Source organism: Carassius auratus, chromosome 14 (genome assembly GCF_003368295.1).
Source record: "Carassius auratus strain Wakin chromosome 14, ASM336829v1, whole genome shotgun sequence".
Taxonomy (NCBI): Eukaryota; Metazoa; Chordata; class Actinopteri; order Cypriniformes; family Cyprinidae; genus Carassius; species Carassius auratus.
Window position 1 is genome coordinate 2,784,307 of NC_039256.1, and position 25,523 is coordinate 2,809,829.

Here is a 25,523-nt window from a genome sequence, read left to right on the forward strand (position 1 = left end):
GAGGTCTTACGGGTGAGTCATTAATGACATAATTTTAATTTGTAGGTGAACTAACCCTTTAATGGAGAGAGGGAAGGGCGGATTTGAAGCAGAAGATACGGAGCACAGCATGTTTGAGAGTCTGAGAGTGTAAAATATAAATAAAAAACTAACAAAAACATGGTGAACAAAGGTTTTACAAGAGAGGAGGTGATTGATCTGATCTTTGATGACACCTGGGAAGAGGCTGAGCATGATTCTTCAGATCCGGAGTCTGTGTATTTAGACATTGAGGAGGTGTATGCTGCTGGCATTGATCCAGACGTGGATTGGTAAGAAAAGATTATAGGTTTATATTTATATTATATTTTGCTTTCACACACACATACATTCTCCTTACAAATACATATATTTTTGCTTTAACACTCATACATTCTCCTGACACATACATATATTTCTACTCTCACACACATACATTCCTCCTTTCACATACATATACACACATACATATATAGAATGGATGTATGTAAGAGAGACAGAATGTATGTATGTGCGAGAAAGAGTAAAGTGGAAACGAAAGGCATTTAGTTGAAATGGAAGGTAGAGGCCCCTATCCTTGAGAGGGAGAGTACTGATCACAAAGGCAGAGGGCATATCGAGACTTAAGCCGAGTTCAGACTGCACGATTTTAGCCTAGTTGTTGGCTCGCCAACAGGTTTTGAGAAATCGCCGACAAATGTCTGAAATTATAGGCAAATCTGTGCTCGTTCACGCGAGTGACAATCATGCAGTGTGAATGAGCCAAGACGAAATGAAAAGTGTTCATGTCTGTTTGATGTTTCATCTGAGCTATCGCAGTCTCACTTGAAAACTTGTCACATCTCGCGGGTATATGGTTGTGAAATGTAGTTTGCGTGCCAGACAGAGTTGTCGGCGATTCTTCCTATTGTAAAGTCATGCAGTGTGAAACTTTCTGTCGCCGATCCATCATGCAGTGTGAACACAGCAATGACTGAATGCTGGCTAAGATAGTCATGCAGTGTGAAAAGAACAGTGAACTTCTTTGAAAATCATGCAATCTAAACTCCGCTTTACATATGCAGCGCTATCCCTAGCAGTTAATGATAATACTTGTAAAATTATTGATAAAATGCTATTTAACTTCTTATGGAAAAATAAAACCCACTATATAAAGAAATCTGTGGTTATGAACTCAACTGAAAATGGAGGCCTGAACTTCTTAGATTTTACCACCATTAATTAAACCTTCAAAGTTAACTGGATTAATCAATTCCTTAAAAAACCAACATCTATCTGGAATATTATTCCTCAATATGTCTTTTCACAAGTTGGTGGTCTTCAATTCCTTTTACTTTGTGACTATAGTATTACCAAACTTCCTTTAAAACTATCTAATTTCCACAAACAGATGCTTCTTTCTTGGAATTTAATCTATAAACAAATAAATTTCTTTCCTAACAGGTGTTTTATCTGGAATAATAAGCTCATTCTATCCATCCATCATCTTCCGCTTATCCGGGGCTGGGTCGCGGGGGCAACAGTCTAAGCAGAGACGCCCAGACTTCCCTCTCCCTAGCCACTTCCTCCAGCTCTTCCGGGCGAACCCCGAGGCGTTCCCAGGCCAGCCGGGAGACATAGTCCCTCCAGCGCACCCTAGGTCTTCCCCAGTGCCTCCTCCCGATGTGACGTGCCTGGAACACCTCCCTGGGAAGCCGTCCAGGAGGCATCCGAAATAGATGCCCGTGCCACCTCAGCTGGCTCCTCTTGATGTGGAGGAGCAACGGCTCTACTCTGAGCTCCTCCTGAGTGACATTTTTCTCTAAGGGAGCTCCCAGCCACCCGATGGAGAAAGCTCATTTCAGCCGCCTGTATCCGGGATCTTGTCCTTTCGGTCATGACCCAAAGCACATGACCATAGGTGAGAGTAGGAACGTAGATTGACCGGTAAATCAAAAGCTTTGCCTTACAGCTCAGCTCCCTCTTCACCACGACAGACCGGTACAGCTACCGCATTAATGCAGATGCTGCACCGATCCGTCTGTCAATCTCACGTTCAATCCTTCCCTCACTCGTGAACAAGACGCCAAGATGCCTGAACTCCTCCACTTGAGGCAGGAACTCTCCACCAACCTGAAGTGGGCAATCCACCCTTTTCCGACTGAGAACCATGGCCTCGGATTTGGAGGTGCTGATTCTCATCCCAGCCGATTCACACTCGGTTGCAAACCGTCCCAGTGCACGCTGAAGGTCCTGGTCTGAGGAGGCCAACATGACAACATCATCCGCAAAAAGCAGCGACGAAATCGTATGGTCCCCAAACCGGACACTCTCCGGCCCTTGGCTGCACCTAGAAATTCTGTCCATAAAAATTATGAACAGAACCGGTAACAAAGGGCAGCCCTGCCGGAGTCCAACATGCACCGGGAACAGGTCTGACTTACTGCCGGCAATGCCAGCACATTCTATATAAATCTAAATCTTTATTTCTTTTGAATTGGTTTTGTAATGATATAATTTTTGTCAAGCGACTTTATAACCATGATGGTCTTATGTTGAACTTCTCTGAATTTCTTTCTAAATATAATATTCCAGGTACTCCTAGGGATTTTGCTGTGGTTATGGATGCTATCCCCTCTGGTCTAAAAATTCTTCTTAATAATACCTGTCCTCTTCTCTCTCCATACTCGTTGGATCCTGCTGATACTGAAATAGGACAGATTTGTTTCTCTATTCCCTGTATTAAAAATAATAACTGTTGTATATGGGCTTTGTTCCAAAGGGATGTTGTCTCCAGACCTGCTATTATATAATTCTGGAATGGATGTGCTGATAATTTGTTATGTTATAAAATCTGGAAACTCCCACATAAATACGTAATTACTAAAATCAAAGAAATCTCGCTTAAACTTATTTATAAATTTTACCCATGTAATTATTTCCTTGTGAACAGATTTAATTTTGAAATTGATACATTGTGTACTGTAATAATATTAACTCCATAACTACGGGAAGAAGGAGGCGGGAATCGGCGCACAATCCAAAATGAAACTTTAATATTCAAAATAAACACAAAACAGCGCACCAGCCCCTCACGGACGACTGGTGCGCATAAATAAAAAGCAAACACATAAAATATGTCCCAGGCCTGGTCCTCTCGGTCGTCGCTCCAGTTTTATATCCTTCCGTCTCCTACATGGGACTCGATACCGGCGGTGGGGCGCAGGTGCAGCTCATCTCCAATCACTACACCTGGCCTCACTCCTCGTTCCCACACCTCTCGGCCCCGCCCCACTCGCCACATGTACATTTTGTGATCTACACGATGAAACATTTTATCATTTATTTTGGAGTTGTCCTCATTCAGTTTGTTTTGGGTCAGATTTCTACTCCTTTATAAAGGCTCAAATCATGTCCAGCTTTCAACTGTGCTTTAAAAATGCATTATTAGTTTTTTTCTCTCATGACAAATCTTACCATAAGGAATATTACTTAATTAATCTGCTTCTTTTTATAGCTAAATATAGTATACATGAATGTAAATTTGGAGGAAATAAGGCTTTATTTTTAGCAGAAATTTTGCAATACCTAAATACAATATTGGGGCTGAAAAATTTGTTTCAATCTGTAAACAATTTCACATCTTTGTTTAACTTTTAAATATGTCTCTGATTTTGTGTATGTATTTTATGTCAGTTTATTTGCTTTACTTTTTGTACCCCCTGATTGCAGTTGTAATTCCTAAAAGTCCTTAAAAAAATGATGAGAAAGCCACAGAAGTATTTCAGCAAGCTAACTGGGTTTTAAAAAATAAATAAATATTACCATCGTGAAAAGGTTACATGGCCTCATCCTTTGAGCGAATTGCCTCAGCCTCAGTCGTGTTGCCAGATAGACCACAACAAAATTAAGTAAACCGAACAAGTCACTTTACGGCACCGTAGTATTATAGGCGTCCAAGTTTTTTTTTTTTTTTTCATTTAATTTAGGAAGTTAATTAAGTGGGAGGTTGCAAGTTAGGGACAGCGATATCTTTATATTATTTAAATAACTCGACTCATTGCGGTTAATTTATTTGTAGATTTTCATTTACTTAATTTTTTTTTCAATTACAGTTCTGTGTGCAGCAATAACTCAGTGCTAGACAAGTGTTCTATAGGCGCCACCTACTGTCAAAGATTGAATTATAATGTTCATCAGAATCAGAGAGAGCTTTATTGCCAAGTATTTACACACAGAAGCAATTTCTTCAGAAGCTTCCAGTACAGAAAGTATAAACATATTGCAGACACACATATAATTAAGGAAATAAAACTTATAATAATAAATAGTAATAATAAAATATTCATTCAGCCCATCTGATGTTTTTGTTTTGTTTACTTGCTTCATGTTGCATATATTTTTTGTTTGTTTGTTTGCTCAAAGTTAGTTTGACCAGTGACAGAGCAAAATAAACATTTCATAAATGTAAAAAAGAAAAAAAAAGAATAAGAACTAAATGAATTGGCAACGAGACTGGGAATCGCCTCATTTGATTGTAAAATAAATAAAATCCTGATCAGTGCTTCCTTAACTGGAATAGTTAGGCCTACCTGAAAGTCCTGAAAAAGCATGGTTTATTTCAGTTTTATCTTTGAACTATTGTACCTATTTGTGCAAAATGTTTGTTATTTATTACAATACAATGTTACAGTCAGCGATGAAAAGAATAAGTCTTATTGATTGATTGTGGCAAGTCCTGTGAAAATTTTGCCAGGGCAAGTAAAAGAAATTAAAACAATGGACGAACCGGACCAGTAGAAAAATTCTTTAGCATTAAGCCCTGTGAATACGATCAAAAAATCTCAACACTACTACACAGATCTGTAGAACACGTAGGTTACATAATGATATGTTCAAGTTAAAAACTTAAAATATGTACTTGAAAAGAAAAAAGGATAACTAGGTCTTGCACATGTATTTCCTGGTCTGAGAGTGACTTCCTGCTTAAACAGGAAGTAATGGATACCAAAAAAGGGTAACACTTTAGAATACTGTTTCTTACTTACTACATAACTAATAAGGAATTATTGAAGAACTAACAGGTGATTATTCATCAACACTTAACTTACTACAGTTAACTACTAAGGAAGATGTGTTAATTAATCAGTATGTAATATAATTTTATGATTATGTTAAGTAACAGTTAGCTAATCAATAACTAATGTATTCTGTTATACTTCCTGAAGAACTACTATTAATTATCTACTAGTTAGGGTTCAAGAAAAATAACTATGAAGTAACTACTAATGAACAGTTTTACACATTTACATTGAATTGTGACCCCTTTCATATAAATGTTATTACCAATAGTAGTAGTAGTATGAAAATGCAATATTAATGCAATACATTTTATAGAGGTCTTGCCTATGTAGTAAATTGGTTTGTGAGTGTGTTTTGTAAGAAATCAGCTTCCAATAGGAACCCCACCACGACTCCAGTGCCTTGCGATAATTAGCTTAGTTTTTATATTTTATATACAGTACTGTATGTGTGCCTCATCAGCATATACCACATTATCATTGATTCAATTTCTGTATGTAAGGCAAAGCCTGAGGAAAAGTGAAAATACAGGTATCCAATTTGTAATTAAACAAGAATTATAAAATAATTATGCAGGACTTATTTTGAACCTGAAACATTAGGCCTATTCTAAAGTGAAAATGTTGAGAACCCATTAGTAATTAATAAAGAATTATTCAGCTGCAACATGATCTCATGAGAATACGTATGTATTTTTATGTTAAATGTGGTTCTACCACACGTACATTTACTTACGTTTTCATGCACATAAAACGTACAACCTTGACATATTTATAGCAGTAAAACGTACAAATACTTACGTGTTAGCAGCTAAAAAATTTTTAATAATCTAACGTAAAGTGTGAATGTATATGAATTCCCATGTATTAATATTAAAATTGTTGCTTTAATGATTTAAATCTGTTGTATTTGTCATATCAATACATGTTTTAGTGAATTTATTTAAAGCAGTTTACTCATCTTCTTAATAGAAAATAACATTTCTGTGCATGCTGCAAACTCGTTTCGGTGATTACATAATGTTAAACGAGACTACACTTTGAAACCTTAAAATGAATACAATTTATGTAATTGTTTAACCATTTTGTAATATTTTGATGTGCGATTTTCTCCTATCCAATGACCGGCATTACAACCATAGATACACAAAAGCACAGCATAAAATTACAAATCACATCCATTTAATTGTTTGCTGTATTCCATATCTTTAGAACCCAGATGTTTCCAAGGAACATATCCAAATTCAGCCCTTTATCAATCGATCTTCATCTTCATTCTCAGCAACAGCGACCGTCACAGTCAAAGCCCGCGCTCGTTATGATTCGAATTTGAAAATAGCGCCAGTGCGCAGCGCCACCCTCGAGAAACGTTACGACATGGTTTACAGCACTGATATCGAACTCTCATTGGTTCTCACCTAATTCGCCACAGATTGCGACATGCCGTGTTTCAGTTGATAGACATTTGAAATCAGTACTGCGCCAGTGCGCCTTCACGGAGAGAAGACAGATTCACAATTTCACGGATTAATAAATTCAATTCTGCTCTGTACCTTATAAAAACGATTACCTCCAGAGAGGACTGCGACTGGAACTCATTATCATTTGAACTACTTTTGGTACCACTTTTGATATTTTCGCAAAAAATAAATGATTAACATTGTTTGTTTGTCTGTTATTTGTTTATTTATAACAGTAATGTTATGTAGTTTTAAGAAATGGTTATGGGTAGGTTTAGGGGTAGGTGTAGGAATAACGTTAGTGGCCCAAAATAACATTTCAATGATATATTTTTACTAAAATTGTGTTTTCTTCTTTTAACATTCTGTATAAAATGGGTCGGTTTAGGTTCGGCTGGGGTTTAGGGATCTTACATTTATCACAAAAAAATTATAAAAAGGGAAAATATACATAAATATAAAAAAAAAACTGATACGCATTGAAAAGCAGCTTCATGAGCAAATTTCTATGGATAACTGACTGGCCAGAGAACACGTTCTATCTTTACGTATTTGAGGTTGTTTTTACGGAAATTTAGTTACGTATCAAACCTGTAATTACGTCCAGATAAGACGGAAACGACACTGTAAATACGTAAAGGCACATACGTATTGGACAGTTTTAATTTACGTCTAAATATGTACGTTTCAGGCTGAATTATTAGATAATTCCTCAAGAATTACTTAGAATCTGAAACAGTATTCTAAAGTGAAAATTTATTCCATTTTAACATGTATACTGCCCACATTTTAACTAATTTAACAAACATTTCATAATCAAAAGTTAAACATTTAGAAGCAAACAAAATCCATATTTAATTTCCATTATAGGCTAATACGTGGGCTGTAACAAATTTGCTACTGTATCTGTACTTTTACCCAAGTACTTGATTTGTGGGACACAGCCTGATTATTATAGTGTTTTTATGCTTATAACTGTTCAGTAGTAGTTATTTCATAGTTATTTTTCTTGAACCTTAACTAGTAGATAATTAATAGTAGTTCTTCAGGAGGTATCAGAGAATATATTAGTTATTGATTAGCTAACTGTTACTTAACACAATAATACAATTATATTACATACTGATTGGTTAACACATATTTCTTAGTAGTTTGTAGTAAGTAAGAAACAGTATTCTAAAGTGTTACTCAAAAAAGATAGAAATATATATATGTATGTAAAAGGAGAATGGGGAGAGTGTGTGAAAGCAAAAAAAAAAAAAAAAAATTATGTATATGTAAGGAGAATGTAAGAAAGAATGTGTGAAAGCAAGAATATATGTATTTGAATGGTGAATGTATATGTGTGAGAGTGTCAGAATGAATTAATGGCTTGTACAGCCCCTCATACTTTTGTATTATAAATTGTGTGTTTTTTTTAATTGTAATATTTTAAAGGTGCATGAATGGTATTTTCTTTGTTTTTACAGATGATGCATGATTATGCTGTTTACTCTTATCGAAAAAATTGGTGGCTTGATGTTGGGTCGTAAGATGACTTTTAAAAGTTACACTGTGATGAAGTGGCTTGAATTTATTGTGGGATTGTGATTTGTGTTTTGTCTTATTTTTTAACCAACAAACAACAGAGGTGTTCCCATTCTCGTACACATGGTTGACTCTGTTAAGGTGATGGGGAGCTATTTGAGTCACGTGAGTATTTTTTATTTTTTTTTACACTTCTAGTGTTATCTGGTTTTGTGCTGTGGTTGAGTGTACTGTTTGCAGTGGAATTGCCATTGTACAGGATTGGGGAATCCTATGGTCTTTAGTTGGTTAAGCCTTTGTTTGTTTTGTTCCTTTTGTTTCTTTGCTACTTCTTATTACCATTTGTTCAATAAATTAATTTTTACTTGCAAGGAAACAACCTGTGGTTGTTGCCCTTCTTTTACATCTTCCCCATTATTTGTAAGGCCTGGGAGGGTTTCATATCTTCATTGTGCTTCATTTGGAACGATGAGGATAAGCTCTTTGAAAAATGAAACCTGCCTGAATAATGAGGGAAGAAATCTGCATGATTGCGTGATTTGTAAATAAACACCAAGTACACTACGTGTAACTCTCAGCCTGTTATTTTAAGTACAATTTATTGTTGCATTTCTGTTTGAGACGTTCGCTGTTTTTCATTATATTGCAGTTGTGTGCAATTAAAACTTATTCTGAATATTCTGGTTCCATTTCAGTGTTACTGTACAGCATTATATTAGTATTGCACTTCAGTTGTATTGAATTGTACTTGTATTATATACAGGTGCTGGTCATATAATTAGGATGTCATCAAAAAGTTGATTTATTTCACTAATTCCATTCAAAAAGTGAAACTTGTATACCTGTATCATTATATTAATGATATATTAAACTTGTATCATTATATTAATTCATTACACACAAACTGATATATTTTAAAGGTTTATTTCTTTTCATTTTGTTGATTATAACTGACAACTAAGGAAAATCCCAAATTCAGAATTTATGCTCTGCAATTAACCCCTCCAAAGTGGACACACACACTGTGAACACACACCCAGAGCAGTGGACAGTCATTTATGCTGCGGCGCCCGGGGAGCAGTTGGGGGTTCGGTGCCTTGCTCAAGGGCACCTCAGTCATGGTATTGCCAGCCCGAAACTCGAACCCACACCCTTGGGTTAGGAGTCTAACTCTCTAACCATTAGGCCACAACTTCCCCGTAAAAATAAATCCAAATCAAAACTTTTATAAAAATGTGTTACACAGTGTAATAATTTAGATCAGTGAAACCATGGTTAAGAGGAAAGGAAAGAAATTCGCCTCCACATTCCTATTTTATAGTGGGACTATCCACTAAGTTACCCTGGTCCCTCCCAGACCCTCTACTTTCATCAGTTTTTCACAATGTCATGTGCTTTACTGGAAAGAGAGACACAGGGCAGGGCCACCTTAACAGGAAAGGTTACAACAATTCTTAAGGTTCATATCATACCATTTGTGAGCAACAAGTTTCTTCCTGAATAAATCAATGTTTCTAAAGCCCCTTTCACACTGCGATTCCGGCAAATACACAGGTAAAGTGTTCCGGCAATTGTTCCCGGGTCTCTATATTTTGCACTTTCACACTGCCAGTGATTACCCGGGATATGTGCGTGCTTTCACACACAACCCATAAAGATCCTGTAACGACACGTGACATCAGCGCATGACGTGTAATGTACGAGTCGAAAACATTAGGCACGTTATACTTTCACTTAAGCAAGCAAACGATCTCTGCGTCAACACGGAAAATGAGGAACTAATTTATCTCTGCTTCATTAGAGTTTGCACATATTTTTTTGTTGCGAATGTTGATAATCCTTCAAAACAGCCGGTAAAAGAGTCGGGGCGATAACGCACGTCATCACTTCGACATGGCATTTGATCTGGCTTTTGTTCATACAGCGCTCGTCCCGGGTTGAACCCGGCAATGTTACTAGGTCCCCGACCCAGGTTCAATGCCAGAATCAATCCCGGGACGTGTTTGCTTTCAAACAGAAGGCGACCCGGCAATGTTCCACCAATTGGCCGGGTCCGACGTGCAGTGTGAAACGGGCTTAAACGATTTGAATGAATGATTTCATGAAAGCCTAAAAAAACTTTCTGGTGGGCCAGTAAGGTTGACAGTAGTTTTGTTTGTTTGTTTTTAAATTCATTATTGCATGAAAGACAGTGTTAAAATCCTCAGGCTGATCCACTGAGAAGAGAGAAATGTATTTTCTTATTTCACTCCTCCCCTGACTGCAGGCACAGCCCACTCTTCCAAGAGTCAAACAACACAATAATGTAAAATAACTGTAATTTCCTGAAATTATAGAAATAATTTTCTATAAAAAAAAGACATGAATGATAATGACAAAAAGGAAAAAAAAAATGTTATATTTTAATACTCAAAAAATCAAAATGAGTGTATATATATATACCAAAAGTGAATTTAGCAGTGTTTTTCTTTCCTTTTTGTTTGTTTTGATTTCCCTCCTACCGGAATGAATATCCCAGCTGTCCAGCTCCTATGCCTGGAGCAGACTGACCATTCGCTGGAGGACCACACCAGGGACTTTATCAATCTGGCGTGCCTGAGCGAGTGGTGTAAGGCACGCCTGCCAGCGAACGGTCCCAGAGAGGATTTCGCCGCCTTCGTGGAGTGGGTGCTGGAGAATAATGGTGCTGGAGTTCACCATCTGCCCCCGCTGAGGAGGGTATCTCCAGCCCCAGTCCTGAACCAGAGACCAGCCAGCCATCATCCCATTGCACGGAGAAACTGCCTGAGCCCACTGCAGACAGAGAGCCTGAAACCCACCAAGACTGAGCCGATCGTCTGAGCCTGAGCCCTGATCAGCATCTAACCAAGTGCGTGAGCCAGCAACATCGTCCGCTCCTGAGGGAGTTTTAGTGGAGATCGGGGGCTTGAAGGGAAGCCCCACCCACACTCCCGCCAATGAGGGTGAGCTGCATCTGGTTTCAGGACAATCGTCTCCGCCTTGGCACTTAGCTCCCTCGTCTCCACCGTGGCCCATCATCCCACCAACTCCACTGGGCTCCTTCATCCTTCCAGCCCTGCCTTGTTCAGTCGTCGACCATCTGCCGCCTCGGGACTTCAATCCTATATCTTCGCCTCGTCACTCCATCCCTCCAACTCTGTCAGGCTCCTCCTTCCCTCTGGCTCCACCTCCATCCTCAGTCGCTCCAACTCGGCTGTGGGCTTCCGGAGCCCCGCCTACATATCGGTCGCAGGTGCCTTTAGCACTGCCTTGGACCTCCGGCCCCTCGGTGTCACCATGGATCTCTGTCTGCTTGGCTCCAACCTGGGCTTCTCCTCCACCATGGCTCCTCCCGCCGTCGACACCACCGTGGGTCATCATCCCGGCTGGTCTCTGGATGCTCCAGGCTCCTCCCTCCATCCACTCCACTTTGGATTGTATGACAACAATACAAAATACAGCATTTTATTGAAATAATGCTACTATAATCACAGTAGCACTGTTGTATAAACACAGTACTTTATTGTATTAAAAACAGTACATTACATGTATATTAAATGAAATAAATTCACGGCAGATAGTTGCCAGGAATTTAATGTTGAGTTACAATACATTTTTACCAGTGTAGGCAATTTGTCTGGGGATTTTTATGGGGGTGGTGAGAAAAAAACACGGACATCCTGGATTCGAACAGTAATTAAATCACTGACTACCCCCTGTGAATGGTGAAAACCACTTATATCCCCCTGAAAAACAATTACCATCTGAATAGATTTCTTATGCGTTTCACAACATGTAGTCTATGTCATGTGTAAAAGTCTGTGTGCATACTGTGGGCTGTACTTTAAAGTGATTATTTGGCCATTACATACATAAATATTCAAATAATCAGAGCCGATCGTCCCTTTACCTGCGTTTTTTTTTTGGTCAGTGGTTATGAAAACCACTTATGTCACTTCTTTAAATGTGGTACACTGTCGCCCTTTCTACATAAAAAGCACTAAAATCATGTAATATGAATGTCATACAGTGCCTTACTCGAGACAAAAAAGAAAAAAATAGCTGAAAACGTACCGAACCAAGAAGAGACAAGTCTTTAAAGCAACCCCCCACCCAAGTTTTGCGTAGAGGCCCCAAGAAGTCTAGAATTGGCTCTGCAAATTAAATATCCATCACATTAAAAGATTAACTTTTTTTGGTATTTTGGCATAGTTCTCTCACATGTACAGTACCTGTATAAATAGAATAGAATAGAATAGAATAGGCACAAATGAGTTTCTCTTTATTATACACTTTAGGTTTCCTTATCAGGCAGTCACTAAACTGGAAGTAATCCTGTCTGATTGTCCATCCATTGAGTGAGTGTGTATCGCTCTGCTCGTGCACATCCCATCATCGGTTCTCCTTTAGCATTTCAGTAAATGTTCTATTAGAAGTAACTAATTAACTCAGGATATTGGTTTATTTTGTGTTGGAGACATGGTTATAAACTGAATAACTTAAATTTGTGGATTAGTGAGTAGCTACTGGAGACGCGAACCATTTCAAATGATTCAGTTCGATTTGGTGAACTGGTTTGACTCGTTCACTAAGAAGATCACTAGGAGAGACAAAACCAATAAAACCCATTACAAAAGAGGCATTTGTTGTATTCAGTTGGGACATAATTGCTGATTATAATGACTTATACTGTCTTTTTACACGTTTTGGCGTTGCTTATCTTGCTGCATAAACATAAAACCATGTCTGCATTTGTGATCTGAGAAACACAAACAACAAGTCCTTCTCTACACTGCTCAAAACTTAAGTTTGAATTACAATTTCAGCATTATGAATGTACCATTTATTCAAGAGTAATAACAGATTGATCAAATTGTTTTTTTTTTCATGAGTTTTCATGAGCTCTATAAATAAAACCCAAAAGTCGTGCAATTTTTCTATTCATCATGTCAAACTTCATAAAGAAACAATAAAAATAAATTCAAAACAAAACTTTTATAAAAACTTTTTACACAGTGTAATAATTAAGATGAACCGTGAAAACATGGTTAAAAAGAAAGGAAATAGATTTCCCTCCACAGTCCTACACTAAGTTACCCTGGTCCCTCCCAGACCCTCTACTTTTATCCATTTCTCTAATGTCATGTGCTTTACTGGAAAGAGAGACCCAGGGCAGAGCCGCCTTAACAGGAAAAGTTACAACAATCCTTAAGGGTCACATCAGACCATTTCTAAGCAACAAGTTCCTTCCTGAATAAATCAATGTTTCTAAATGCACTGATTCGAATGAATAATTTCATGAAAGCCTAAAAAAAACTTTCTGGTGGGCCAGTAAGGTTGACAGTAGTTTTGTTTGTTTGTTTTTATATTCATTATTGCATGAAAGACAGTGTGAAAATCCTCAGGCTGATCCACTGAGAAGAGAAAAAATTATTTTCTTATTTCACTCCTCCCCTGACTGCAGGCACAGCCCACTCTTCCTAGAGTTTGACATTCAACAAACTCAGACTGCACTGTTTGGATATCTGAACCAACCCTCTGTTTATACATTTTTTTTTTATTTTTTTTTATAAAATAAAAACCCTTTAGAGAGTTTAGTGTGTAAAATAATTGATTGCATGATTTCTTGGAGAACCGGTGATGGAGAAATCGTTTATATTTTATTTGATATAACACTTGGTGACGAAATATGTTAGTGGATGATTAGCACTGGACGCTTGTCTTTAAAGCTTCGTCTCACCACCATTTTCTCATAATAAAGGTATGATGTCCCGTTTTCCCTTTGCTTGTTTTCGGTTGTACTTTTGACACAGATTACTTTTTTTCTGTTGGTGGAGAATCTTTATCATAAATCAGACACCAGGACATTGACGCACTTAAACCTTTGAGAAGTCAAATTTATCAGTATTAATTATTTGACATTAGTGGGCAGTATAGTTAATGTAAACAATGCTTTGTTGATTCGCTGGGTTCAGAGAGAGGGCACTTCAAGTACACGGACCATAATCTTTTTGGTTAAAGACACAATACGAGCATGCTTGACAGAAACAATAAGCAAAAATGCTTGCATTTGGTGCGCACACTTCTTATCAGAAAAGGTTAAATAAAGTAGGATATTGTCTTTTGTAGTTAGTATGGGTTCACGTGTCTAGTCTACTATTGCATGTTGTGAGACGTTAAGAAATCTTTTCGGACGGTAATTGTTTTTCAGGGCGGCGTAAGTGATTTACACCATTCACAGGGGGTAGTCTACGAATTAATTACCGTCTGAATCCAGGATGTCTATGTTTTTCTCTCGCCTGCCCCATAAAAATCGCTGGCCAAATGGCTTATTGTTTTTAGACAAACACAGTTTGTGTGATGATTCCATAGCTGTCCGAATCCACATCGAGTTTAGAAGAAATTCAAAATTCAGTGCTTACACCCTTTTTGAGCACTCCCGACCACCTGAAGGTAGGCTACTTTAACATTGTATACATATTTCTTATTTCTGTGATGCTGGAAAATATTAAAAAGAACAATAGTTTATAACTCACAGCGACTGATGGGAGCAGAAAGAGAAGAAAAGCACGCAAACATTCGAAATGGGTCTTTATTATGGCAGCAGCAGCTATGCAATACAGTTTTAAAATTTGTATTCTAGTATAATAATTATACTTATATTATAATTCTAGTTATTTTGCCTAGGATATATATAGGTTGAAAAACTATGTCGCGTATAGTTATATACAACTATATTGTGTCTTATGATATAATATGATAATATATTATAAAATGGCTATGCTTGTAATAATAATAATACATTTCACATGATAATAAGTATTTTTAAATGCATTTTACACAATAATACGATTTTTTTTTAAATAAAATTAATTTAATTTACAGCAGACAACTATTTGACTGGTCACGTGAGCAGTTCCCAGGTTCACAGTAGGATCACAGAACTCACTCCTCCTCTGTGAATAGATCGCAATCCGAACCCATGAGTTTTATCACTGATGTGATATGCAAATGTATTTTCACAGACGTACACATGTGAAGCAATGTTATGCATGGGAAAACTCCTTTCCAGGGCAAAATCCATGCAATTTTTGCATTCATCATATCAAACCTTATAAAGAAACAAGAAATAAAATAAAAAATCTAAAACAAAACTTTCATAAAAATGTTTTACACAGTGTAATAATCAAGATGAATCAACGATTAAAAAGAAACCATGGTTAAAAGGAAATAGATTTCCCTCCACAGTCCTATTTTATAGTGGGACTATTCACTAAGTTACCCTGGTCCCTCCCAGACCCTCTACTATTATCCATTTCTCTAATGTCATGTGCTTTACTGGAAAGAGAGACCCAGGGCAGGGCTGCCTCAACAGGAAAGGATACAACAATTCTTAAGGGCCACATCAGACCATATCTGAGCAACACATTTCTTCCTGAATAAATCAATGTTTATAAATGCACTGATTTGAATGAATGATTTCATGAAAGCCTAAACTTTATGGTGGGCCAGTAAGGTTGACAGTAGTTTTTTTTTTTGTTTGTTTGTTTTCATTATTGCATGAAAGACAGTGTCTTTCCTCTGGTTGATCCACAGAGAAGATGTGAAGAAGAATGTCCGCTTATTTCCACCTTCCCACTGTTGAAAAAAAAACTGTATATACTGGTTCGGATATATTTTGACACTGGGATGCTGGTCCTCTTGCTGGTTTATGCTTGTCCATAAACCAGCAAAAGAATCAAAATAAAACCTGCAAAGGAACAGCTAAAAACAGCAAAGGACCAGCATAAACCAGCAAAAGACCAGCATAAACCACCAAAGGACCAGCATAAACTAGCTTGCCATCATCAAAACATACCTAGCCAGCACTTGCTGTTTTTTTTTTTGTTTTTTTTTGATGAAAAAGAAACAACAGATACTAACACATGTAATCTGACACAATCATCTGACATGAATCATCACCAAAACTGTAATGTTATGGAATAAAATGTTGGGTTTGGGTGTTGATCGATGAATTGTATCATTCTGAATACAATTCATAGTTGTTTTTTTTTCAGCTTATTTCTTTATTTTTTATGAAACTTACCCACATTGACCCATGTTTTTGTTTACAAGCAGATATCCTGTTCTTTCTTTGGATGTTTTGTATGTTCAGATATTCATATAACAAAATATTTACAAATTCAAACCTAAATAGGGACAAAGTAGTATACTTAAAGTATGATGTAAAGTTCACTTGAAGAACACTTATGAGCATACTTGGAGTATAAAACTAAACTAGTAGTTAACTGAGACTATACTTCAAAGTGTACAATGTATTTAATTAGTAAACTATCAGTATACCTATAAGTTCACTTTTAGTATAATTGTAGTACAAACTACAAACATACAGGTAAACTAGTTGTATACTCAAAGTTTGCTACTGTTATACTTAAAAGTATATTTTTATATACTAGAAAGTGGGCCATTTTAGTCCCAAAAAGAATTTAAACATTTAATGTAAAAAAATAGCATACTGATTTTTGGTAAGGTATAGGCTTGTTTTTAGTAAATATCTAACTGTATCTGGCAGCAGTGGATCCTGGAATGTGCAGCTGTCTGTAGCGCTGCTTTCTTCTCATTTTTATACTTAATTTTAAGCATTTTCTATAGCGTGATATATGACAAATATCAAGCACTTTATGTTATGTTATCCTTGTATTGCGCAATGACAAATCTCTCCACTCGCAAGCAGATTTCCTTTACTCACACAAAACTGGACGTGTGCTTATAAATATATATTGTTATTTTATGAATTATGTCTCCCACTCAGATATTGCACACACAGTGCACAGTGTTTTTGAAGCTTCTGCCACTGATCTAGACGAACTCACAGAGACTGTAACATCTTATATCAGTTTCTGTGAGGATATCTGTATTCCTAACAGGACTCATCTAACTTACAACAATGACAAACCGTGCTTCACGGAAAGACTCAGACAGCTCCGTCAGGCCAAAGAAGATGCTTACAGGAAGGGGGACAATATCTTGTATAAACAGGCTGAATACAGACAATGGAAAAGGAGATCAGAGTGGCAAAGAGTAATTATTCTGAATTCTGGACTCAGTTCACTTCCAGGGACTCTGCATTAGTGTGGAAAAGTTTGATGGAGATCTCCAATTACAAGACACCATCCTCCAGCACTGTGGAGAATCAACAACTGGCAGATGATCGGAACAAGTTTTACTGCAGGTTTGAAAGAAGAACACCCATCACCTTCCCTGAACACCTCTCCAACAACCGGTCACACCATTCACACCTCCTGCAACCCCCCTGTCCCCCACACCTGCAACACAGAACAGCAAAGAGATTTTCACACAGATCTTCAACTGATCACTGGAGCTGTGTGAAGTCCCTTCATGCTTCAAACGCTCCACCATCATCCCCATCCCCAACAAATCCAAAATTACAAGAATAAATGACTACAGGCATGTGGCTCTAAGGTCTGTGGTCATGAAGTCATTGAAAAACTGGTGCTGGCCTATGTGAAAGATATTACTGGACCTGTAGATCATTGTGATAAATGATCTGTTCAGAAATGCGATGTGATTCGCATATTCTAATGTGCTGCACATCAAACATGTGTTGGGTTCTTTACGAACGTCCTCCCACCCCCTGGGGGCGTATGTACGAAGGACAGGTTCAAGCTATGTTGATATGTGGTGTGGCTGATAAGAGCTCTGTTAATAAACATCATCACGTTGACCACTGACTGTCACTGTATAATTTCATTGGACAAACAACATGGTATAAGAAGACGGAAAGGACTTTTCGCCCGTGAGTCAATCAGTTTTGTAGAAAACAGAGACTGAACTGAGTTAATGGAGACGTTTTCTCGAGACCGTGCAGTGATGGCCGATTGCTTTCGAAGACCAGACCCGCTCACTTTTGATGGAAATATCGCCGACAATTGGCGAATCTTCGAGCAAGAGTATGACATTTTCATCGCCGCTGCGCACTATGATAAGCCTGCCAAGACAAGGGCATATATTCTCCTCAATCTCGCAGGGCTGGAAGCCATAGAACGAGAGCGTTCATTTGTCTATGCAGCAGAGGTGCGTGCACCAGGCGAGAATAGCGCGATCTTGACTCCCGCAACACCTAAGACATAAACAAAGAATAGCACAAGATGATTCACCAACCATTACCAATTGTAGAAACTGTGGAAGCAATCATGCAGCAAAGAAAGAGAAATGCCCAGCTTTCGGACAACAGTGTCATAACTGCAAGAAAATGAATCATTACAAGAAATGTTGCAAAGCACGCAGTCAGTTTGGTCAGAAGAAATTCACTCACAGGAAAGCGGTTCATGAACTTGAAATAGACAAACCCCTTGACCATGATGACACTTTTTATGTTGATGGCATCGAATTTGACAAGTTTGTTGACACTGTTAACCCTCAAATGCTAGGGTTGGAGGAGGGATTTGTCACTCTACACATAAACAAAACTCAAATTGAAGGGAAAGTTGACACTGGGGCAAAATGTAACGTAATATCACAACAGATTTTCGAACAAGTTGCCAAGAACAAATGACCAGTGAAGCAATCAAAGACACCTAACCTTGTTGCTTATGGTGGAAGTAAACTCAAACAAGAGGGATTAGTGACATTGCAGTGTGGCCTAAATGGGCAAAATCATTCACTTCCATTCTTCTTTGTGAATCAAGATGTCCAACCGCTGCTAGGATTTTGTGCATGCCTCAACATGGGTATCGTTATTATCAGCCCAGATGTGCATCATGTCAGTATTGAGGGCAGCACTGAAGACATTCTCACTGAGTACAAAGACTTGTTCACAGATGAGCTTGGAGAACTCCCAATAACATATTCTATGACTGTGGACCCGAAATCAGGTTGTATATCAAATCAAAAGATCTCAACGCTGCCTTAAAAAGACCACATCACCCAATGTGCAGTGTAGAGGAAATGGCGTCCCAGATGTCGGGAGCAACTGTATTTTCAGTGCTGGATACAAAGAACTCTTTCTGGCAGATTCGCTTAGACCTCCATGATGACCACCTTCAGCACCCCATTTCGGCGCTATAGATTTCGTTGTATGCCTTTTGGTATAAACTCCACAAGCGAAGTGTTCCAGCGCTCGATGGAGCAGTTATTTTCAGGGGATCCCTGTGCAATTATTGTTGATGACATCATCGTTGGAGGTCGCAACACTGCTGAACACAACATTAATCTGAAAAGAGTGTTGAACAGAGCATGTGAGGTCAAGCTCAAGCTAAACCCTGTTAAATGCAAATTTTGCCTGGATCAAGTCAGCTATGTTGGACACATCTTTACAAAGTGAAGGCCTGAAAATTGATCCTTCCAAGACAAAAGCAATCTCTGAAATGCCAGTCCCTAAGGATATCCCTGCACTTCAGAGTTTCCTTGGGATGGTAAATTATCTGGGGAAATTTATACCAAACTTCAATGACATTGCCACACCCCTCAGAAAGCTTACACACAAAGAGACTGCATGGTGCTGGTACCAGCAACACCAAAATGCATTTGAAACCCTCAAGTCATGTTTGTCCACCGCACATGTCTTAGCATACTACGATGTGAAGAAGCCTGTTACACTAACCTGTGATGCCTCATGTTTCGGGCTTGGTGCTGCTTGCATGCAGAAGGGCAGACAAATTGCGTATGCGTCTTGCACACTCATAGACACAGAAACAAGATATGCTCAGATAGAAAAGGAGCTGCTAGCTGTCGTGTTTGCTTGTACTAAATTTAGAGACTATGTGTACGGAAAATCCACACTCGTAGAAACAGACCACCAACCCCTGGTGACCACTCTAAAGAAACCAATCCACACAGCCCCTGCAAGACTGAAAAGAATGTTGCTCAGGTTACAGTGCTACAACATCGCTCTGGTGTACAGGAAGGGTAAGCCGTGTATCTCGCAGACACTCTATCTCAAGCTCCAAACACAGAAGTCCCTCCAGACATCAAAAATTACCCATTTGAGGTCATGTCTGTCAATTACATCTTGACTGCCCGACTGGAGGAACTCAGAAAGCATACAGCAGGGGATAAGGTGCTACAGGATCTCAGCACTGTGATTCAGTGAGGTTGGCCAATTAAATAACATAGTTTATGCCCTGATGTGCTTCAATACTTTCCTTACAGAGATGAGCTTGCTGTGGAAGATGGAATAGTGATAAAGGGCCACAAAACAGTAATTCCTCGCTCATTACAGAAAGAATACATCAGTATAGTCCACAGAGGTCATCCTGGTTTAGATGCCACTAAGCACAGGGCTTTAGTAGGGCTGCTCCGATCACGATCGGCCGATCGTTAATGTGCATCTCGTCAGTAAAGCCGGTTCTCTAATCAGCGGTAAATTCCCTCAGGTGTATGATTTCACATAGAGCAGCTGTTACTACACAGAACCGTTGTTAACTTAGAAGATGCGCAAATAAACACTGAAAATGAACGTGGATTTACGCATCTTTGTGATGAATAATGAAAGGATGCAAGATGCAAGTTAACAAGTTTAACAATAATAATGAGAATCAGAGTAAAGACACAGGCCGGGGACAAACAATCAGGTGGTGGTGGTGAAGCAGGGACGAGATGGCGATCCGGTTGTGGTGCGGTGAAGAGCGTGAAGCGTAACCCAGGAACCGTGGAACATCCAGATGACACGAGGAGCTGACGAAATCCAAACGACACGAGACACAAGAACAAGACCCACACCAGGGAACAACCACAAAGATCCGTCAACGAGAGAGGGAATTAACTGGTATATATATGGAGGTGAAATCAACAACAGCTGGTTACACTAATCAACACAACGAGTAACCACACCCACACAATTATACTCACACAGACACTCAGTGTGAGACAGCCGATTCATGAGCCGTTACAATCTTCTGAGTTAACAATGGCTCTGTGTAATAACAGCTGCTCTATGTGAAATCAAGCACCTGATGGAATTTACCGCTGATTAGAGAAACGGCTTTACTGGCGAGATGTGCATAACGATATAGAGCTGTAACAACGAATCGATTTAATTGATTAAAATCGATTATTAAAATAGTTGTCAACTAATTTAGTCATCTATTCGTCGCTAAATAACTTTTATTTACCATAAGCGGCTCATTTCGTGCATATTTCAAATCTGTGATGACCAAAGTGTGGCAGTAATGAGCCACCGGAGGTTTTACTCAGCCAGTACAACAGGAGAAGTAGCAAATAGCCAATAGCTGGCCTCGTTTTATGTCATGTGCTTCCCGAACAGCGTCTCTGCAGCATTCAGCGGGATGTGGGAGTACTTTACTTTGAGCCTTCAAAATGAAGAGTAACCTGTAAACTCTGCACTACTGAACTGTTTAAGGGGCCGTTCACATATGGCGTCTTTTGCGTGCTCAAGTTCGTTATTTCCAATGTAGGCGCGGGGTATGCACGCACATAATGGAAGCGACGCAGTCGCGACGCGCCCGTTTTTCCAGGCACTTCCGCACTGCATCGAGTTAAAACATTTCAACTTTTCAGAGAGCCGCAAGCGCTCCGCGGGTCATGGCACAAGAACTAACCAATCAGCTTCATCCTTTCCCGTAACAACGTTGAAAGCTCAGCCAAGATGAAGGAACAGCTGATCATAGCTGTATATGGATTGCCATTTTGAAATAAATTTAGTAGCAGAGCTACTGAGAGCGATTTTTTTGTGCTGGAAATCCATTTATCCTTTGCTGAAATTTCCTCGTCTTCATGGAGAGAGCCCGTCATGGTTGCTTAGCAAAGGCAGACGCCTCTGGAGCACTTCTGACCGAGCGATTTGGAAAGAAGGAGAAAGCGGTGCGCCTAGCGTTTTCCACACCTTTTTAGGTGCGATATGTGAACGACCCCTAAGACTTTTATTTGTGCAGATTCTCCAGTACAAGGTTGTTTGCAAATGTTTAGTCATAAAAGCTGATAACATTGCTTTTTAACAGTTAACATTTAAAGCTTTACAAACATGTTCTGTGTTCAGTTTGTCGTTTACCAGTTCATAATTCAGTCTTGCAGCCTAATTATGACTGAATGAGAGAGGTAAATGTTTAAATATATTTGAAATGCACTTTTTTTAAGTATTCACTGCTCTTTTTCACACAGCAGGTTTTTTGTGTGTGTCCCATTTTTTTTTCTGGACAACCTTCTGATGGATTTTACTTTAAATTGTGAGTTCCATTCAGGTTTCATGCCACTGGCAATTTTTTCGAAGGATTGTTTACAATTTCACAGCATAAGCTATAAAGCTGTTTCCCAGTAAATAATAAAATACAATGCACTGCAATTTTATTCTGTTTTATCCTTATTCTTCGTGAAAATATGTTCTGAAAGATTCCTTAAGCTTTGTTTGGGATGTTAAACTACTTTAGGAGCTCTAAGGACCACCATGGTGAAAACATCATTTGAAATCTCCTTGTGAAATTTGCTAGAGTATGGGTCAGTGTTTTGATTGCAGAAGAGTTCGACAAAGGATTGCTATCTCTTAAAAAATCTATGCTGAATGATAAAGACCCTTTATTAATAATTTACTTGGGGAAACAATGGAAAAAACTAAAATATAAGTACATAAACCGATTAATCGTAAAAATAATCGACAGATTAATCGATTATCAAAATAATCGTTAGTTGCAGCCCTATAACGATATAATTTTCTGGCCAACGATAATGGCTGATATCACAGCAGAATTCCTAACATGCTCAGTCTGCAACAGCACAAAGCCACATCAACCGAAAGAACCATTAAAGCCATACCCTGTTCCAGACTTGCCTTGGTCTACGGTGGCAACAGATATGTTTGAGTGGCATGGCCAAAACTACCTGGTGCTTGTGGATTCATACTCGGGTTGGTATGAGATTGACCTTCTCCGTGACATAACATCGTCAGCTGTGATAAAGAAATTGAAGAGACATTTCTCTGTGCATGGCACACCCCACACACTCATTTATGATAATGCTAGGCAGTACTGCTTTCACGAAAGACACGGGCAGCCATTCCTGTTAATTCTAGTCTATTGGAGCCAGCCCCCAGACATGCTCAGCAAGTCACTGCACAGCTCCGTCATAAGAGAATGACCCAGAAGCAGTACTCAAGATGCCTCAAGTCATCCACTACAACCATTGGCAGAGAGACAAGTTGTTAGAATGCAAACCCTGAAAGGATACGACCACCTTGGCACAGTAAAGGAGGTGAATAAGAAGCCTCGTTCATACACTATCCAGTGCAATGGGAGAAAATACAGGAGGAACCGACGCCACATCCTTCCTGTTGCTGAGCCCCCTCCATCACGGCTCAACCCCGAGGACATTGACTCTCAGAACACCACACTCTTTGCTACCCCTATACCACACTCACCACAAATACACCTTCCATAACCAGAATGCACTCCTACTGACCTGCCTAAGTACACTGTACAGTCTCTTACTAAGGTCAGTAATGTACCTTACAGAACACGTTCAGGTCGTATCTGCAAGCCCAATCCAAGACATGAACAGTGAGTTCTAGTAATGGCATATTTAGTGACATTTTGGTTATTATTTTGAGTGCCTGTTTAAATATGTTTATTATGGCAATCTCCATACTGCCAGTGTCATTCTTTGTTGATGTTTTCTTCAACATGCCAGTACTATTCATTGTTAAATATGTTTTCTTCTCTTTGATAGGAGGTTTCAGCTAAAGGAAGGGGATGTAGATCATTGTGGTAAATGATCTGTTCAGAAATGCAATGTGATTCATATATTCTAATGTGCTGCACATCAAACATGTGTTGGCTTCTTTAAGAACGTCCTCCCACCCCCTGGGGGCGTAGGTACTAAGGACAGGTGTGAGCTATGTTAGTATGTGCTGTGGCTGATAAGAGCTCTGTTAATAAACATCATCACGTTGACCACTGACTGTCACTGTATAATTTCATTGGACAAACAACAGGACCCTTACTGGATCATCTTCAGTTTGCCTACTTATCAAACAGGTCTTTGGATGATTCAGTAAACATTGGACTGCATTATGTTATGCAACATCTAGACAGACCAGGGACTTATGTGATGATCTTGTTTGTGGACTTCTGCTTGTCCTTTAACACTATCATCCCAAACCTTTTCCTGCCCAAACTAACTCAGCTCTCCGAGATCAACAGCTGGTGAGGCTGGCAAAATACACATCCAGCTCCTCAGGGCTGCATTCTCTCCTCACTAATCTTCTCCCTGTACACAAACGACTGCACATCTAATGACCCCTCTGTCCAGCTCCTGAAGTTTGCAGATGACACCACATTCATCTGCTTAATTCAGGACGGTGATGAGTCAGTTTACAGACAGGAGGTTAAATAGCTGGCTGTCTGGTGCAGTCTCAACAACCTGGAGCTTAACACGTTCCAAACAGTAGAGATAATCGTTGATTTCAGAAGAAACCCCCCTGCTCTTCCTCCACTCACCATCATGAACAGCACTGTGACTGCAGTGGAGTCATTCAGGTTCCTGGGCACCACTATCTCTCAGGATCTGAAGTGGGACATTCACATTGACTCCATTGTGAAAAAGGCCCAGCAGAGGTTGTACTTCCTTCGCCAGCTGAGGAAATTCAACCTACCACAAGAGCTGCTGAAACAGTTCTACTCCACCATCATTGTATCCATCCTCTGCACTTCAGTAACTGTCTGGTTCAGCTCAGCTTCTAAATCTGACCTCGGAAAACTACAGAGAGTAGTCCGGACTGCTGAGCGAATCATTGGTACAAATCTCTATTCTATTCAAGAACTGTACTTCTACAGAGTGAGCAAAAGGGCTGGCAAATCACTCTGGACCCCTCACATCCAGCACACTCCCTTTTTGAACTGTTGCCATCTGGTCGACGCTTAAGAGCTCGGAGCACCAGAATGACCAGGCACAGGAACAGTTTCTTCCCCCAGGCAATCCATCAAATTAACACTTAATAATAACTGTGGAACACGCAACACTATGAGTAGTACTTATACTATACCTTCTGTCAAGATGATTAATGACTTTGACCTTTGACCTTTTGACAGGTTGAACTTCCGGTAACCTTATGATGGATGGGCTGAACTTTCTGAATGAGTTCATGGGTTAACCTATGACCCCTTCCTAATCATCGATCATGTGGTTTTGACAGAAGCTTTTACCCTATTGACCTAGTTAGTTCTAAATTATATTTTTTGACGGGTAGTTTTTATGGTATAGGAAAGACTCCCCACGCATCGATCATGTGGTTTGACAGAAACTATTTGCCGGTTGTTTGAACTTTGTGTCAGTTAGCTTGTTTGAACTTTGTGCCAGTTAGCTTGTTTGAACTTTGTGCCAGTTAGCTTGTTTGAACTTTATCCCAGTTATACGGTTATGTGTGTGTGTGGGTGTGTGTGTGTGTGTGTGTCTCCAACTCCCATTACATTCATGAGCATTGTATAAATGG

The 25,523-nt window shown here is 39.1% G+C and overlaps 1 protein-coding gene across 1 annotated transcript in view; it reads left to right on the forward strand.

Moving 5' to 3' along the window:
- The first annotated feature begins 13,675 nt into the window (after positions 1–13,675).
- Positions 13,676–25,523, forward strand: part of LOC113113428 (interferon-induced very large GTPase 1-like) — a 46,775-nt gene continuing 34,927 nt past the window's right edge. Inside the window, exon 1 of the mRNA XM_026279607.1 lies at positions 13,676–13,826. The gene's annotated coding sequence lies outside the window, so the exon portion shown is untranslated. The remainder of the gene's footprint in view (positions 13,827–25,523) is intronic.